Source organism: Drosophila nasuta, unplaced genomic scaffold, assembly GCF_023558535.2.
Source record: "Drosophila nasuta strain 15112-1781.00 unplaced genomic scaffold, ASM2355853v1 ctg26_pilon, whole genome shotgun sequence".
NCBI lineage: Eukaryota > Metazoa > Arthropoda > Insecta > Diptera > Drosophilidae > Drosophila > Drosophila nasuta.
Window position 1 is genome coordinate 158035 of NW_026869474.1, and position 16623 is coordinate 174657.

The window sequence follows — 16623 nt, forward strand, 5'->3', positions numbered from 1 at the left end:
TTTACACATTTCGACAAAATTACGATTTTGCAGTTCCATAATGGTACGCCACTGATCTTCAGAAAATGCAGGAGTTGGCACTGATCCCACTTCTGATGTCGGGTTATTATTATTGTCTTCCATATTTAATTATGCAGATTGTATACGGCGAATAAACTTGATCACGCCACTGCCAAGGTAAAAGTGTTCGCCAACATTCTAGCATACCGAAAATGCTCTCCAGAAAAGCTGCAACGAACACACTTCTATCTCTGTCTCGCAGTGGCTCAAGCATACACGCACAACAACCTCTATCCTCACGCAACATCTCTCTCAAATCTCTAACCTCACGCAACATCTCCCTCTCATGTTTGCATCGAACTGTCCTGACCATCTGGCGAATAGAAGGATCAAAGCGTACTAACAAACAACCGTTAGAGTGTAGAGACAAGAAATGTTACTTGGTACGCGTATTTGATTTAAGTCTTTTACACTGACTACCATAATTTAAGATCCGACAAATACATATAAGCCGAAGTGTCGTCACTGCAATCCGCATACGGAAAATGCACCACAGGATGTTCGTCCCAATTAGGTAACGAATATCCTCATAAAGCCTCGGATTCACTAATGACAAACACAACTAACCCAACACACTTGTCAGCTTCGACTAAAGATCGTAAGTCTAGATCGTCCAAACGCCTCCAAGAATACTGGAAGTCGAAGCGTGAATTAAAATATTGCACAGTATCGACCATTACTTATACCAAACAAGATAAGCGACCATTTATTAGAATTGACCTCCTTGGCAAGCCATGGGTTGCGTTGCTGGATAGTGGAGCAAATAAAAGTATTATTGGCGGAAGTCTTGCTAATCGTATTATCAATGAAAAGTTGAAATATCGTAAGACGACTGGCAATGCTCGAACAGCCGATGGTCAAAGACAACATATAATTGGACGAATTATCGCCCGACTGATCTACAACCATTCCCCATTTGAAATCGATTTCGTTATAGTACCTGATATTAAGATTGATGTCATTATCGGAATAGATTCATGGACAAAATTAGGTATTACAACAGGAGAAACAGGAGCTATCGAAGCTGAAAATAATCAGTTGCCTCTAACTCTCAGCCAGAGTGCACAATTGCAAACTGTTATTGAGCAATTTCCTGCTTCAACAAGGGATGGACTTGGCCTTACTAATTTGTTATAGCATAAAATAGATACCGGCAATTCAAAACCTATTAAACAAAGGAACTACCCTTTGTCACCTGCCAGAGAAAAACTGTTAGTTTCAGAGATAGACCGAATGTTAGAACTGGGTGTAATTGAAGAAGCTCCAGCATCCGAATGGTCATCCCCAATTGTACTATTAGTCAAACCAAACAAAATAAGATTTTGCTTGGATTCCCGGAAATTAAATGAAGCAACTATAAAATATGCTTATCCCATGCCCAATCTAGAGGATATCTTAAGTAGACTCCCCAAGTGCGATGTATCTCCAAGATAGATCTTAAGGATGCATTTTGGCAGATCGCATTGGAACCCCAATCTCGAATTAAAACTGCATTTTCAGTTACTAATCTTTCATTATATCAATTCAAACGAATGCCATTTGATTGTGCAACGCACCTCAGACCATGTGTCGATTAATGGACCAAGTAATTCCATACCAGTTGAAATCTCAAGTTATGGTATATCTCGATGATTTACTGGTAATGTCTTCTAATTCGAAGAGCATTTAGAGCATTTTGCGTTGGTTTCGGAGCGACTGCGAGAAGCAGGTCTCACAATTAATATCGAAAAGAGCCAATTTGGTTTGGTTAGAGTGGAATATCTAGGATATATAGTAGGTGAAGGTACTTTATAGGCTAATCCCAATAAGGTTCGCGCTGTACATGACTTCCCGGTCCCCAAAACACAGAGACAACTCAGAAGGTTTCTTGGCATGACCGGTTGGTATCAACGCTTCGTTCCACAATACTTTGCGGTTGTTCATCCTCTAACTGACTTATTGCGTGGCAAAAGCTTAATTTGGAACACAAGCGCTCAAGAAGCATTTGAGCTTATAAAAGTAAACTTTGCACAGCACCGTTATTGGTTCATGCTGATTATGAAAAACCTTTATCGTGCAATGCGATGCGTCCATTGACGGCATAGGTGCGGTATTAGCTCAGTGCGATGAAGAAGGTGTTGAACGGCCAATATCTTTTATGTCGAAGAAGCTCAATAAAGCTCAGAAAAATTATTCAGTGACCGAATTAGAATGCTTAGCTGTCGTTCTAGCCATACAACGGTTTCGAATGTATATAGAAGGACATCAGTTCAAAGAAGTTACCGATCACGCGAGTTTACGGTGGCTCATGAATCAAAAGATTTGAGTGGTAGATTAGCGCGATGGGCTATTAAATTACAAGGGTTTAACTTCACTATAGAACATAGAAAAGGTTCAGGGTAGATGCCCTGTCCCGTTCTTTTGAAGACGCAGATATAAATGCCGTTGAAGTTGAAATCGTCTCTGAAATTAATTTAAATGCGGATGCTTTTCAGTCCTCAGACTACCAAGCCATGAAAGCAAAATATATTGCATTAAATTTACTGGATTATAGAATAGAAAACGGTTTCCTGTATCATCGTATCGACTTTTCTAATGGTCACCCGGACCATGATGAGTCTAATTGAAATTAGTCGTTCCTCTCGAACTACGCACCAGTGTGATAGAAGCTGCACACAATCAACCATCTGCTTCACATTGTGGCGTTTCAAAATGTTTAGATCGGATTAGGTAGAAGTTCTTCTGGCCTCGTATGGTTACAGATGTACACGAGTACATTGGGAAATGTGATACTTGCAGGACCTGCAAACATCCAACTCACGTTCTCAAGCCACCAATGGGTCAGCAGATCGTTATTGAGAGACCTTTTCAAAGGTTATATTTGGATTTTATTGGACCCTTTCCAAGGTCGAAGCAAGGAAATATTGGTATTTTCATCATTTTAGACCACTTTTCAAAATTTACATTTTTAAAGCGGTTAAAAGATTCACGTCGCAGATAGTCATCACTATATTAAGTGACATATTTAACTGCCGTGGTGTGCCGGAAGTTGTTGTCAGTGATAACGGCAGCCAATTCAAGGGTCGTGACTTTTCTTCCTTCCTTAACCAATATGGAGTAGCACACACATTCACTGCAGCGTATTCGCCTCAAGCTAATGCTGCCGAGCGAGTCAATAGAAGTATCAATGCTGCATTGCGATCATATTTGCGATCAGATCAACGAAATTGGGATCAATATCTGGATCGTATCAATTGTGCATTGCGCTCCCATCTTCATCAATCTATCGCCATGTCTTCTTATTTAGCAGTATTTGGACAGCAAATGATTTGCCATGCGCAGGATTATAAACTGCTAGCGAACTTAGAATTGCTAAATAAAGGTGCTGCAAGATTAGACCGATTAGATGAAATTACAAAAATTCGTGCAAACATTAAGAAAAACCTGGAGAAATCGTATAACACCAATCAAAATACTTATGATTTGCGTAGTAAAGTGCGTTCCTTTCAAATAGGCAAAAAGTAGTCAAAAGAAAATTCAAGCTCAGCAACTTGGCTAATAATTTCAACGCCAAATTAGCGCCAGTATGAGTAAAAGCCAGAATCAAAAGCAAGATCGGCAACTCGTTGTAACTTCTTGAAGATTTAGATGGGAAGGAGTTAGGCACTTTTCACGCAAAAGATATTTGGTAAACATCACCCTTTTTTCAGCTTTGAGCGACAGTTTGCCACTGCCTTCAAACCTGTGGTGTGAGGGTGCAATTTAAATTTTAAATTTGCATTTCCAAATTCCGGCCATTTCACGATATGTAAACATATCCAGCTGACTAATATCGATTAATCGCATATTACATGCCAACTTAGTCGAGTTAGCAGCCCTTGACAGTACTATTCACACAAATAAATTAGATCGAATAGTTGAGATCAACTCTGTGAAAGCTCAATATTATCGAAGACACATTAGAAGAAGAAGAAGAAGAAGAAATTTTCCTTTTCCGTTTCTGGTACCAAGGCGCGTGGACCATTTGGAAAAATTGATGTATAAAATTTAACTTATATATAAAATTCAGCAATCCAGCGCTGAATTGTATTATAGGAAAAATATTTCTCCATCTGCGTGGATCTACCACCAGAGTATTTGTTTGATAATTATAAGGTTCGTAGGGTACTTAGGTATATACATAGTTCTTATAAGAAATATTTTTAGGCCTTGAGAATTAGAGCGGCGTGGGTTTATAAACGTTTAGAAAGCGTTTAAACAGTTTGGCCACCGACATATAGTATATTCACCTGCGCATTATCGGCGCGCAAAGCTGCTGCTGGAGTTACAGTGGGCATATACATAAGCTGAAAAGCAAAGAAGATTGCCACTGTTCCTACCGGTGCTGCCCCATTGGGGCGCACTAAGATTGTTAGCATCGGGTAACTGGAAAACCAACTCAGCGAGCGAATTAGTGCCATAGCAGAGGATCGCCTTGACTCATACCGGTGCTGCCCCATTGGGCCGCACTAAAATTATTAGCACCGGCTAACTTGGAATAATTCGAAAAGCGAAAAGCAGTCGAGCAGAGGATCGACACGTCTCCTACCGGTGCTGCCCCATAGGGCCGCGCAAAAATTGTTAGCATGGGCTAACAGGGACCCATGAGACGTTCAGAGGAGGGATAGAGCATAGTTGCTGTCTATGTTCTGAACAGTGATGCCCCCATAGGAGCATTACATGATTTGTCTCCGTCTGTGAGGATTTTCCGCGGCTAATAGCCATAACCTGTTTGCCGCTAATTAATTTGTATAATTTAAAAGTACTGGTATTTGCATTAATGTTAAATTAAAATGAATGAATTAACGTAGCTTTCCTATTCTTGTAATATACATAGTTTTATAAGTACATGGTATGGTATGTAGTCGATATTCAATACTGATAACATTATTCTAATTCTCTTTTGGAAGTTCACACAGCAAACAAACATCATCTCATCAACAAACTGATCATCAATGAGTTGTGTACATCTACATAAAACTAAGTATGTGAGTACGGCTTGGCCGATAATTGAAAATATAATAATGTCAACAGTATAGGGTTTAACACATGCCATATTTACTATTGTAGTATTATATATAAATAGTTGTTTAGTACCGTAAATATTAAGAAGAATTGCAGGGTATTGACCGCCCTTGAAAATGAGTCCAACTATAAAGTCTTAACGTAATGAAATTATTGAAAATGAATTAAATTAAGCCTTTCGGGCACCTGAGATTAGTTGTGTGTGTCATGAATTAAACAATGAAAAGGGTAAAGACCATAATGGGCTTTACAGGATGGGAGGGTATAGAAGAGGATCCATGACATCAAGGATCTTCGACTTTTAGGCTTGTTCGTATGCCAATTCAGATTTTTGATGTTTAAGATATCGATAAACTCTGCTTACCTCTTTTAATAATGTAACCTCAGCTCCTATAGATAACAAAAACCCACCCCATTTGCCCTGAGCAACAGTCGGCCCCCGTAAGCATAGTACGTTATCATAGGCTGTGTAGAGTCAGAATGTTCAGAAGAGTATTACGCTCATGCCATCTAAGTATGGTGTCATTTTAATTGTCGTTCATTGAAGGAATACTTAGAATTGTATTTGAAAACTGATGTTTTATTGTTAACAGACGTTTTCCAAAATTTTAGGGCAATTTGTTCTTCAATTTACAATCTTGACCCAGCCCATTATTACACTACACCAGGATTGTCGTGGGATGTTATGCTAAAGACCGCAAAGATCGAACTCGAGTTACTCATTGACATTGATATGATTACATTTTTAAGAGTGGAATTCGGGGTGGGTTGGTGCAATGTCATAGTCATAGGCATACAAAAGCAAACCACAAATACTTAAAAGATTTTGATCCTACTAAAGAATCTGAATTTTTAATGTATGTGGATGCAAACAATTTGTATGGTTGGGCTATGTCTGAACCACTACCTTACGGTGAGTTCAAATGGTTAGACACGAATCAGGTTAAGAGTTTTAATCTAGAAAATATTCATGAAAATAGTGGATAATTTCAAACCATGGAAAACAGTGAAAAAGGGTGGATGTGCAAATAATAACGGAGTGGGAGTATCCAATTGAAAATAGAAGTCAGGGCGGCCCAAATTATGTGCCAGGGATTTAATATCAAAATCTAATTTTCATAGTGCGTCAAGGTTCAGTGAAACTATGTATGCAAGTCAAATGAAGAGGTTACACAACTGTACGATTTCGAGACAAGCAGAAAGTCGTGCGCTGCAGATAGATAACAGATAGTCCTATACAAACAGGCACCGCTGCGTATCTACGACTTCACACCATCTGTCAGCTCGCATCATTTGACCTGCATGCGTCATAAATTCAAGCGATATAAGATAAGGTTATCCTACTTTACAACTGTTCAGACTAATAAACTATGAGATAACTATTGATTATCAGGCTATCAGGCATTGTAAACTATAAACAGATAAGAATTGGACCTAAACAAACATTAGTTCTTAAGATATTGTATATATAAACCCTGCATATTCCACAATAAAATCAGTACTTAACGAAAACTCGTGGTATTCACTTCTCCGAGCTCAATTTGTTTCAAGTACAGATTGCGGCAACGAAATTATTACTGGTATCAAGAACTGGTGGCAGACACAGGATTAATTTGGAGAATCCTACACCTATAATTGGTCAACTGGGCGACCAATTTCAAAACCAACAACTGATCAACTTGGCGATCTTGGACATCACTGGATAGTTAACTTGGCAGCAACAAAGAAGGAGAAAATCAAGCTCCATAGTCGTAATATTTAATAGTATACCGTGACCGCCTATTTGGTTGTGAGTAGAGGCACAACCTGTCAAAGCGACAAAACAAAATACCTCCAACGGGTCAGGTATTACTTTAAATAAAAAATGGCATCATCGAATATCAGCGCATTGCTGGACAGGCAATTAATAACACGCGAAGAGATCCAAAACGTAATAAGGAATTACAAAAAGGACTCGCCTGAGCGAAAACAACAGCATGACTACTTCCAAAAACGCATTGAGAAGTTAGTTAAGCTGTGGGAACCATTTTCTAAAGAGGATTTAAATATAAAAAGTAAAACAGAAGGTGCTAAAATTGAGCACAATTACTTTAAAAGGACTTCTTCAATCAAATAAGAGATTTGGTTGTATCCTACAAAGGAGAATTTAATAAACAATAATCCACAATACAAATGGATACTGGATCGGTTACTTCCAGTAAAGAAGAATCAGAACTGGAGCCAATGATTCGTGAACAAAGGGTTCTGCTGGATAGCTTGGAACGCATCATGAACAAAATGACGAATGAAACTCGTCAAGGATTTATGCCAATCATAAATCAGTATTGGAATTAGATAACAACGATCCACATAGAAATTTATAAAAATTTGAGGATCCTGCAAAACTTGGATATAGCGACCGGAGATATTTAGCAGCTGAAGTCGCCGTCATTGAGTCCAAACTATGACATGTGAAGAAAGTATCTCTCGTCCTGCCAACATACCCAAATGCATGCCTCATTGCCGTTGCCGAAGGTTGAAATTCAGAAATTTGATGGGGATTATTTAAAATGGCAACAATTTCATGACATCTTCAAGAAAATGATTCATGAAGCATCATTACCATCATTCAAAAGATGTGGTACTTAAAAACTAGCATCACTGGAGATGCTGAGCGTTTAATACGCCATCTATCCTTAACCGAAGGAAATTATGAAACAGCATGGAATATGCTACAAGAGCGTTTTAGCAACAAAAGAGTGCTAAGTAACGCATTAATACAAAAATATTGGACCAACCATCAATAACAAATGATGGCAAGTCTTTAAAAGCAATGCATGATAATATCAAAGAAACATTATCTGCACTAAAAAACATTGAATTCAAACTAAAGTTGGGATCCAATACTGTTATGTAGTTTGATAAGGAAATTGATCGTCAAACTCATATGTTATATGAACAATCAGTTGTAGACTCAAAGAAGCTGCAGAAACTGGATCAGTTTTGACCTTCTTGGAGCATCGATTCCTTACATTGGAGGCTACCGGCAGTGATAAGATAAATCACACCAAAAGGCACATGCGCTCAGATTGGTACAGAATATACATGCTATTTCTGTAACAAACCCAATCACATTACGTACAAGTGCAACGAGTTTTTGAAGAAAACAACAGCTGAACGATTAAATTGGATTCAAAGGAACAAGTTATGCGTAAAATGTTTCAAACGCGATCATTCAGCAAAGGAATGTCAGAAGAAAAATAGTTTTAAATGCGTTAAAAGCCATAACACTCTTCTACATTTGGAATCGAAGCCTGAATCCAAAACAGCAGCATCAGCAAGTGGAGTACAAACCAATTATGTATTTTTAGCCACTGCTCGAGTAATGATTGAAGGCAATTGTTGAGCTACTAAGCTTTTTAGTAACTTTTATTCGCAAGAATATTGTTTATAAATAAAACACGCGAATTCAAATTAAATGTTTATTACTGTGGTACATATGTACATATATGTAACCACTTATGTATGTTTTGGCTGTGACTTGAACACTTTCAAGCTTCGCCACCGACACGATATACAAGAGTTTACAATTGAATAGTCAAAACAAGAGTGAAAGGCAATTAGCCGATCGAACTGCAAACAATCGCTAACAGAGAGCATACAGCGCTGCCGGCAGATGCAGCGCTGCTGGCGGACGCTGTCACAGCATTGCATTAACATGCGCTGTCTGCTGCTCCCGACATACTCCCGCCGTTGAAAGCCTATCTTTCAACATCATCCTTCAGGGGCAGTAGACAGAGTTTGTTTATGGCTCTCCGGGTGCTGCCACACGATTGCCCATTGATGACGAGAATCTGATTGAAGTACATTGACACCGATTGCCAGAACTCTTTGCTCTCCTTGCCCTCCAGCATCAGCGAACTTTCGCCCAGTAGTGCGCCCACCGATTTGGCCATCTCCCGAGCATCGCCAGTGCTACTCTGTCCACATCAGACCCACACATGATTCGTCTTGATGGCATAGCAATCCTTGGAGCTGATCGCTGACAATGGATGCTCTTCGACAGCCTTGGAGTTGTAGCTGGCATCGCCATAGATCTTCAGCAAAAAGGTCTCCAGCATAATATTGGTCTTGAAGTCCCAATTGTGATTGTTATTGAGTGCAGCAGCTCGCTGCGTTCACCTCGCATTATGATCAGCTTGCCCTCGAAGAGCTGCAAGAAATGTGGCGTCTCATCGAACTCGTAGAGCTGCACGAACATCGCCTCCGCACCTTGCATCGACTCGAAACTAGCCATGGCAAAGCTATCTGCCTTGGCAATTGTCTCCGCAGATGCCTCCGAACCGTTCCACTGGTAGATGATGCTCTTGACGCCCACACTGGCCAGATCAGCGGCCACAACGGTGGCACACTGAACGGTGTACTTGACCACATAGGAGGCGTTGGTGGTGAAGAACGTCAGTTTGGTGGCCGGCAGCTCGACCAGTTGATCGCCAAGGATGCGATACAAAACACGCTCGCCACGTCCATCGTCCACCGACTGTGTGTCCGCTGCCATCTTGGGGCGTTCGTACAGCAGAACCACCTCAATTTGCCAAACTTGGTGGAAACAGGCTTGTGGCCTCGTGTACTATCCTGCCACACCGTCAGCCAGTTCCCAAACAAACGCTTAAACTCCACGGGTTCCTGTCTCTCGAGCATACGCACCACGAGCGTGCTGTTTGCATACTTCTTTTTCTTCACAAATGCACGCCCATTGCCCATGGCCGTGAGAGCATCCGCTTGAGTGGCTTGGGCGCCAACCCACAGCCAAATGCTTTGACCATAGTTGTCGAGCAGATAGACGCCATGCGCATTGCTTAGATCATCCTTGCTGGGCATGCCCACGTGCAGTTGATCGAGATGCAATCGCCCACGTTGATTGCACTTGTAAATGCGAAACTTGTTGCTGCTGCCATTTATATCGTCATTCAGGCGAGCGCACTTCGACGCTCAATCGAGGCACTCGAGCGTCCAATCCACACAAAGGTGATGGCCTCCATCTGCAGCTCCATGATGTAATCCGAATTGAAGTGTGACCACTCAATCTCAACCAGCTCAATAGCACGCAGCTACTTGCAACCGTACAGCTGAAAGAGGCGCACCTTTTGAACCGAGTTGATCAAGGCGCCAGAGAGTACATCGTAGCCCTTCTTGAAGTAGAGAGAAAGCGTGCGCTTTCGTGATTCTGCGTCTCGCGATAAATGGACGCCACATTGCCTAGATACGAGTCCAGCTCCTGAATCTTGTGCACAACATTCGAGCGATTCTGTTCGCTGACATTGCTGCCCAGCCAATAATGTATGTAACGCCCAACGGCACATTCGGCTTTTGCTCGCGTGTGATGGTCTCGTGATTCGCATAGTGTCCCACTAAACTCGATGCATAAATGATGTACGCACAGTTGTCGTAGAATGTTCCATATTGTGCTCGAGCAACGGCTTCTAGGCGATCCTCGTTGATCTTCCACAGCTCAAAGGTTAACGCATGCTTCGGCACCTTGCGGAATGTGGCATCCACCTTCAAGTCGGGTATTGTGTTTGACGCACCTCCTTATCGCTAAACTCACGAAGTTTAGTGGCCACGGATGCTCCTGCCTCCACCTTCTTGGTACCCAAAAGATCCTTGATGTGCGACTGGAACACAAGTCGGTTGATGTTAAATCGATTATCCAATATATCCAGAGCCACACGGTAATTGAGCCTCGATATCTCCAACGACCGAACTGCATCCAGCGCTGGACCAGTTAAACACGATAGCAGATGCTGAAACTTTTCAACATCATCTAAGTCGTTATCCTTGTCAATGACAGACTCGAACATTGACCAAAAGCTCGCGTATTCCGTGTAACCTCCACCGAACGTGGGAAGTTTGAGCTCGGGAAGACGACCTCTGTGAGCGCGGGCACTGAGGCCTTTAGCCGAAGGATCGATGGTCTCATCACGCCGCAATGTGGACGACCGAATCAATTGGCGTTCACGACTGTCAAACTGCGCTCGAACACGCGATTTCACTTCAAGAAAACGCTCATCGAAATTGTCCCGCGTTTCACTACCGATCTCATTATAGTCAATCTCCTCCAGCGCATTCTGAGCTAAGTCAAATGAAGCTTGAGCATGTTCTAATAGCTCCAACCGTACTGCTAATTCCGATGAATTAAATGTAGCTAGTTTAACTTCAGAAAGTGACGCATCGAGTCTCACAAGACGATCATAAAGCGATAAAACCTTCCGCTTGAAAAACCGCGCGCGATTTTCGACAGTAGTCGCTTGCTCGTTCATCGAGTTTTCTATTGTTAGCAGTTAACCGCACTTTTGTTAACTGGCAATTGCTCACTTTGTATGGCAAACTTACTGTGCAGCGCAGCAAGAAAACGCGTCAAACCGCGATTACAAACGCGCGCGGTTTGCTTAAGCACAGCAGCAGTTCAAAGCAAGACAAAACGCGTCAAACTCGCGATCACAAACGCTAGTTGCTTAAGCACAGCAGTAGCTTAAAGTGAAGCGCACCACGGAAAACGCGTCAAAACCGCAATTACAAACGCGCGCGAGTTGCTTACGCGCAGCAGCAGTTCAAAGTTAATCAGTTGATTAGCTGATTTAGATCACACAAACCGACAGCATAAGAGAGAGTAAGGGCAATGCACGCAGCTGCGACAGCGGAGTAGCGGAGCATAGACAAGCGACCGAGAGCGGAGAAGGTGTGCAAGCAACGAAGCAGCGGCGAACATGCGCAAACAACGGAGAATGCAAGAACAGAAATGCACCGCTTGTTAAATATATATGCATATGTACATATATATGTTTCTTCGCACTCTCGAGCACTTTGCACTTTAAATGTTTCACTAATTGTTATTGCTATTTTTATTTATGTTTAGTTATTTTCAACAATTATTTATGCAAATCAATTGCATTCACAACACGTAGCGAGAGTACATATATATCTCGCCGGGGCCTCCAAATGTTGAGCTACTAAGCTTTTTAGTAACTTTATTCGCAAGAATATTGTTTATAAATAAAACACGCGAATTCAAATTAAATGTTTATTGCTGTGGTACATATGTACATATATGTAACCACTTATGTATGTTTTGGCTGTGACTTGAACACTTTCAAGCTTCGCCACCGACACGATATACAAGAGTTTACAATTGAATAGTCAAAACAAGAGCGAAAGGCAATTAGCCGATCGAACTGCAAACGATCGCTAACAGAGAGCATACATCGCTGCCGGCAGATGCAGCGCTTCTGGCAGACGCTGTCACAGCATTGCATTAACATGCGCTGTCTGCTGCTCCCGACAGCAATAATGGACAAATGGCCGAATTCAGAGCATTACTTGACTCAGGTTCTCAAGTCAATGTAATCTCTGAAAGAGCATTAAATATATTAGCTCTCAACGTTAAAAATCAAAGCTACAAATAAATGGAATTGGTGGACGAGCACAAACATCGAAGGCACGTGTTAATGTTATGCTCAAATCACAGCATAACAATTTCAACTCTCGATTGGAGGCTATTGTATTGCCTCACATTGTTGCAGATCAACCAGGACAGTCAATTGATATTGCTCGTTGGAAACTTCCAAAGCATATTGAATTGGCAGATCCTAACTTTGACAAGGCAGGAAAGATTGATCTACTCTTAGAAGCAGAACACTACTACGACATAATGCAGGACAAGCATTTATCGTTGGGTAAAGGACTGCCAAGATTACAGAAAACCAAACTAGGATGGATTGTGGCTGGAAAATTAAAACATAATTCATCAAAATCAACTACTTGTGCAGCTCTAACGGAAGAAGATAAGGTAGACCAACAAATTACGAAATTTTGGGAACTGGATTCATTCTCAACCGAGAAACAATGTGAAATGCACTTTCTCCAGAACATTCAGACTGCAATTGATAAGAAACCGATTGTTAGTCTCCCATTCATGGATAATGCTTCAGCCCTGGGGAGAGTCGTGATCTTGCGACACGACGATTCCTTTCCTTGAAAAACGGTTATTGCGAGATCCACAAACTAAGGCAAGTTATGTGGATTTCATGAAAGAATATGAAGCTCTTGGACATATGAAGGAGATGCACACAAATGAAATATCAAAAGCACGGTACTTCATACCACATCACTGTGTGCTTAAACCTGAAAGTGCAACAACCAAATTAAGAGTGGTTTTCGATGCATCTGCAGTTACTTCTTCAGGAAAATCGCTCAACGACTTGCTGCACAAAGGACCTACGGTGCAATTTAGGACTCACAAATATGTTTTCACGGCGGACATAGAGAAAATGTACCGTCAAATCTTGATAAATTCCGAGAACCAATATTTCCAAACAATTGTTTGGCGCAATCTGAGGATTTGCGGTACTACAGATTAAAAACGGTTACCTATGGAGCAAAAGCTGCACCATATTTAGCCACAAAATGCTTGCAACATATAGCACAAAAAGGCAGAAAGGAATACCCTAATAGTGCTGCCGCATTGTAAAACGACTTCTATGTAGACGATTGCATAACCGGAGCCGAAACTATATCAGAAGCTCTACAGAGGCAACAACAACTTAACAAACTTCTGCAAAATTCTGGATTAAAGTTAAGAAAATGGTGTACCAACAATTTCCAAGTTCTACAAGGAGTTCCGAGGGAAGACATCACTTCAAATGTACAACTGCAGGAGACTTCTTATGAGGACTACACGATTAAGACCCTCGGAATCACCTGGACACCAACGACAGATCATCTTTGTGGGAAAACGGAGATAGCAACAAAGGCCAACATATCAAGACGAGATGTTGTGTCTGAAATCTTTAGGATATTTGATCCTCTTGGTTTATTTTCCCCAGTTGTAATGAAAGCAAAAATTTTCATGCAGCACCTCACAAAGGAGGGTTATGGGTACAAAGACGATCTGCCGGCTCATCTTCAGGAGGAATGGAAACGCTACAGGAGGAGCTAAAGGTTCTGAACACCAACGGCACATTCGGCTTTTGCTCGCGTGTGATGGTCTCGTGATTCGCATAGTGTCCCACTAAACTCGATGCATAAATGATGTACGCACAGTTGTCGTAGAATGTTCCATATTGTGCTCGAGCAACGGCTTCTAGGCGATCCTCGTTGATCTTCCACAGCTCAAAGGTTAACGCATGCTTCGGCACCTTGCGGAATGTGGCATCCACCTTCAAGTCGGGTATTGTGTTTGGACGCACCTCCTTATCGCTAAACTCACGAAGTTTAGTGGCCACGGATGCTCCTGCCTCCACCTTCTTGGTACCCAAAAGATCCTTGATGTGCGACTGGAACACAAGTCGGTTGATGTTAAATCGATTATCCAATATATCCAGAGCCACACGGTAATTGAGCCTCGATATCTCCAACGACCGAACTGCATCCAGCGCTGGACCAGTTAAACACGATAGCAGATGCTGAAACTTTTCAACATCATCTAAGTCGTTATCCTTGTCAATGACAGACTCGAACATTGACCAAAAGCTCGCGTATTCCGTGTAACCTCCACCGAACGTGGGAAGTTTGAGCTCGGGAAGACGACCTCTGTGAGCGCGGGCACTGAGGCCTTTAGCCGAAGGATCGATGGTCTCATCACGCCGCAATGTGGACGACCGAATCAATTGGCGTTCACGACTGTCAAACTGCGCTCGAACACGCGATTTCACTTCAAGAAAACGCTCATCGAAATTGTCCCGCGTTTCACTACCGATCTCATTATAGTCAATCTCCTCCAGCGCATTCTGAGCTAAGTCAAATGAAGCTTGAGCATGTTCTAATAGCTCCAACCGTACTGCTAATTCCGATGAATTAAATGTAGCTAGTTTAACTTCAGAAAGTGACGCATCGAGTCTCACAAGACGATCATAAAAGCGATAAAACCTTCCGCTTGAAAAACCGCGCGCGATTTTCGACAGTAGTCGCTTGCTCGTTCATCGAGTTTTCTATTGTTAGCAGTTAACCGCACTTTTGTTAACTGGCAATTGCTCACTTTGTATGGCAAACTTACTGTGCAGCGCAGCAAGAAAAACGCGTCAAACCGCGATTACAAACGCGCGCGGCTTGCTTAAGCACAGCAGCAGTTCAAAGCCAGACAAAACGCGTCAAACTCGCGATCACAAACGCTAGTTGCTTAAGCACAGCAGTAGCTTAAAGTGAAGCGCACCACGGAAAACGCGTCAAAACCGCAATTACAAACGCGCGCGAGTTGCTTACGCGCAGCAGCAGTTCAAAGTTAATCAGTTGATTAGCTGATTTAGATCACACAAACCGACAGCATAAGAGAGAGTAAGGGCAATGCACGCAGCTGCGACAGCGGAGTAGCGGAGCATAGACAAGCGACCGAGAGCGGAGAAGGTGTGCAAGCAACGAAGCAGCGGCGAACATGCGCAAACAACGGAGAATGCAAGAACAGAAATGCACCGCTTGTTAAATATATATGCATATGTACATATATATGTTTCTTCGCACTCTCGAGCACTTTGCACTTTAAATGTTTCACTAATTGTTATTGCTATTTTTATTTATGTTTAGTTATTTTCAACAATTATTTATGCAAATCAATTGCATTCACAACACGTAGCGAGAGTACATATATATCTCGCCGGGGCCTCCAAATGTTGAGCTACTAAGCTTTTTAGTAACTTTTATTCGCAAGAATATTGTTTATAAATAAAACACGCGAATTCAAATTAAATGTTTATTGCTGTGGTACATATGTACATATATGTAACCACTTATGTATGTTTTGGCTGTGACTTGAACACTTTCAAGCTTCGCCACCGACACGATATACAAGAGTTTACAATTGAATAGTCAAAACAAGAGCGAAAGGCAATTAGCCGATCGAACTGCAAACGATCGCTAACAGAGAGCATACATCGCTGCCGGCAGATGCAGCGCTTCTGGCAGACGCTGTCACAGCATTGCATTAACATGCGCTGTCTGCTGCTCCCGACAGCAATAATGGACAATGGCCGAATTCAGAGCATTACTTGACTCAGGTTCTCAAGTCAATGTAATCTCTGAAAGAGCATTAAATATATTAGCTCTCAACGTTAAAAATCAAAGCTACAAATAAATGGAATTGGTGGACGAGCACAAACATCGAAGGCACGTGTTAATGTTATGCTCAAATCACAGCATAACAATTTCAACTCGATTGAGGCTATTGTATTGCCTCACATTGTTGCAGATCAACCAGGACAGTCAATTGATATTGCTCGTTGGAAACTTCCAAAGCATATTGAATTGGCAGATCCTAACTTTGACAAGGCAGGAAAGATTGATCTACTCTTAGAAGCAGAACACTACTACGACATAATGCAGGACAAGCATTTATCGTTGGGTAAAGGACTGCCAAGATTACAGAAAACCAAACTAGGATGGATTGTGGCTGGAAAATTAAAACATAATTCATCAAAATCAACTACTTGTGCAGCTCTAACGGAAGAAGATAAGGTAGACCAACAAATTACGAAATTTTGGGAACTGGATTCA

General features: G+C 41.7%; 1 pseudogene; it reads right to left on the minus strand.

Annotated features, from left to right (window-relative positions):
* Positions 1–8817: 8817 nt before the first annotated feature.
* On the minus strand, positions 8818–16055 carry LOC132797832 (villin-like protein quail; annotated as a pseudogene).
* Positions 16056–16623: the final 568 nt, after the last annotated feature.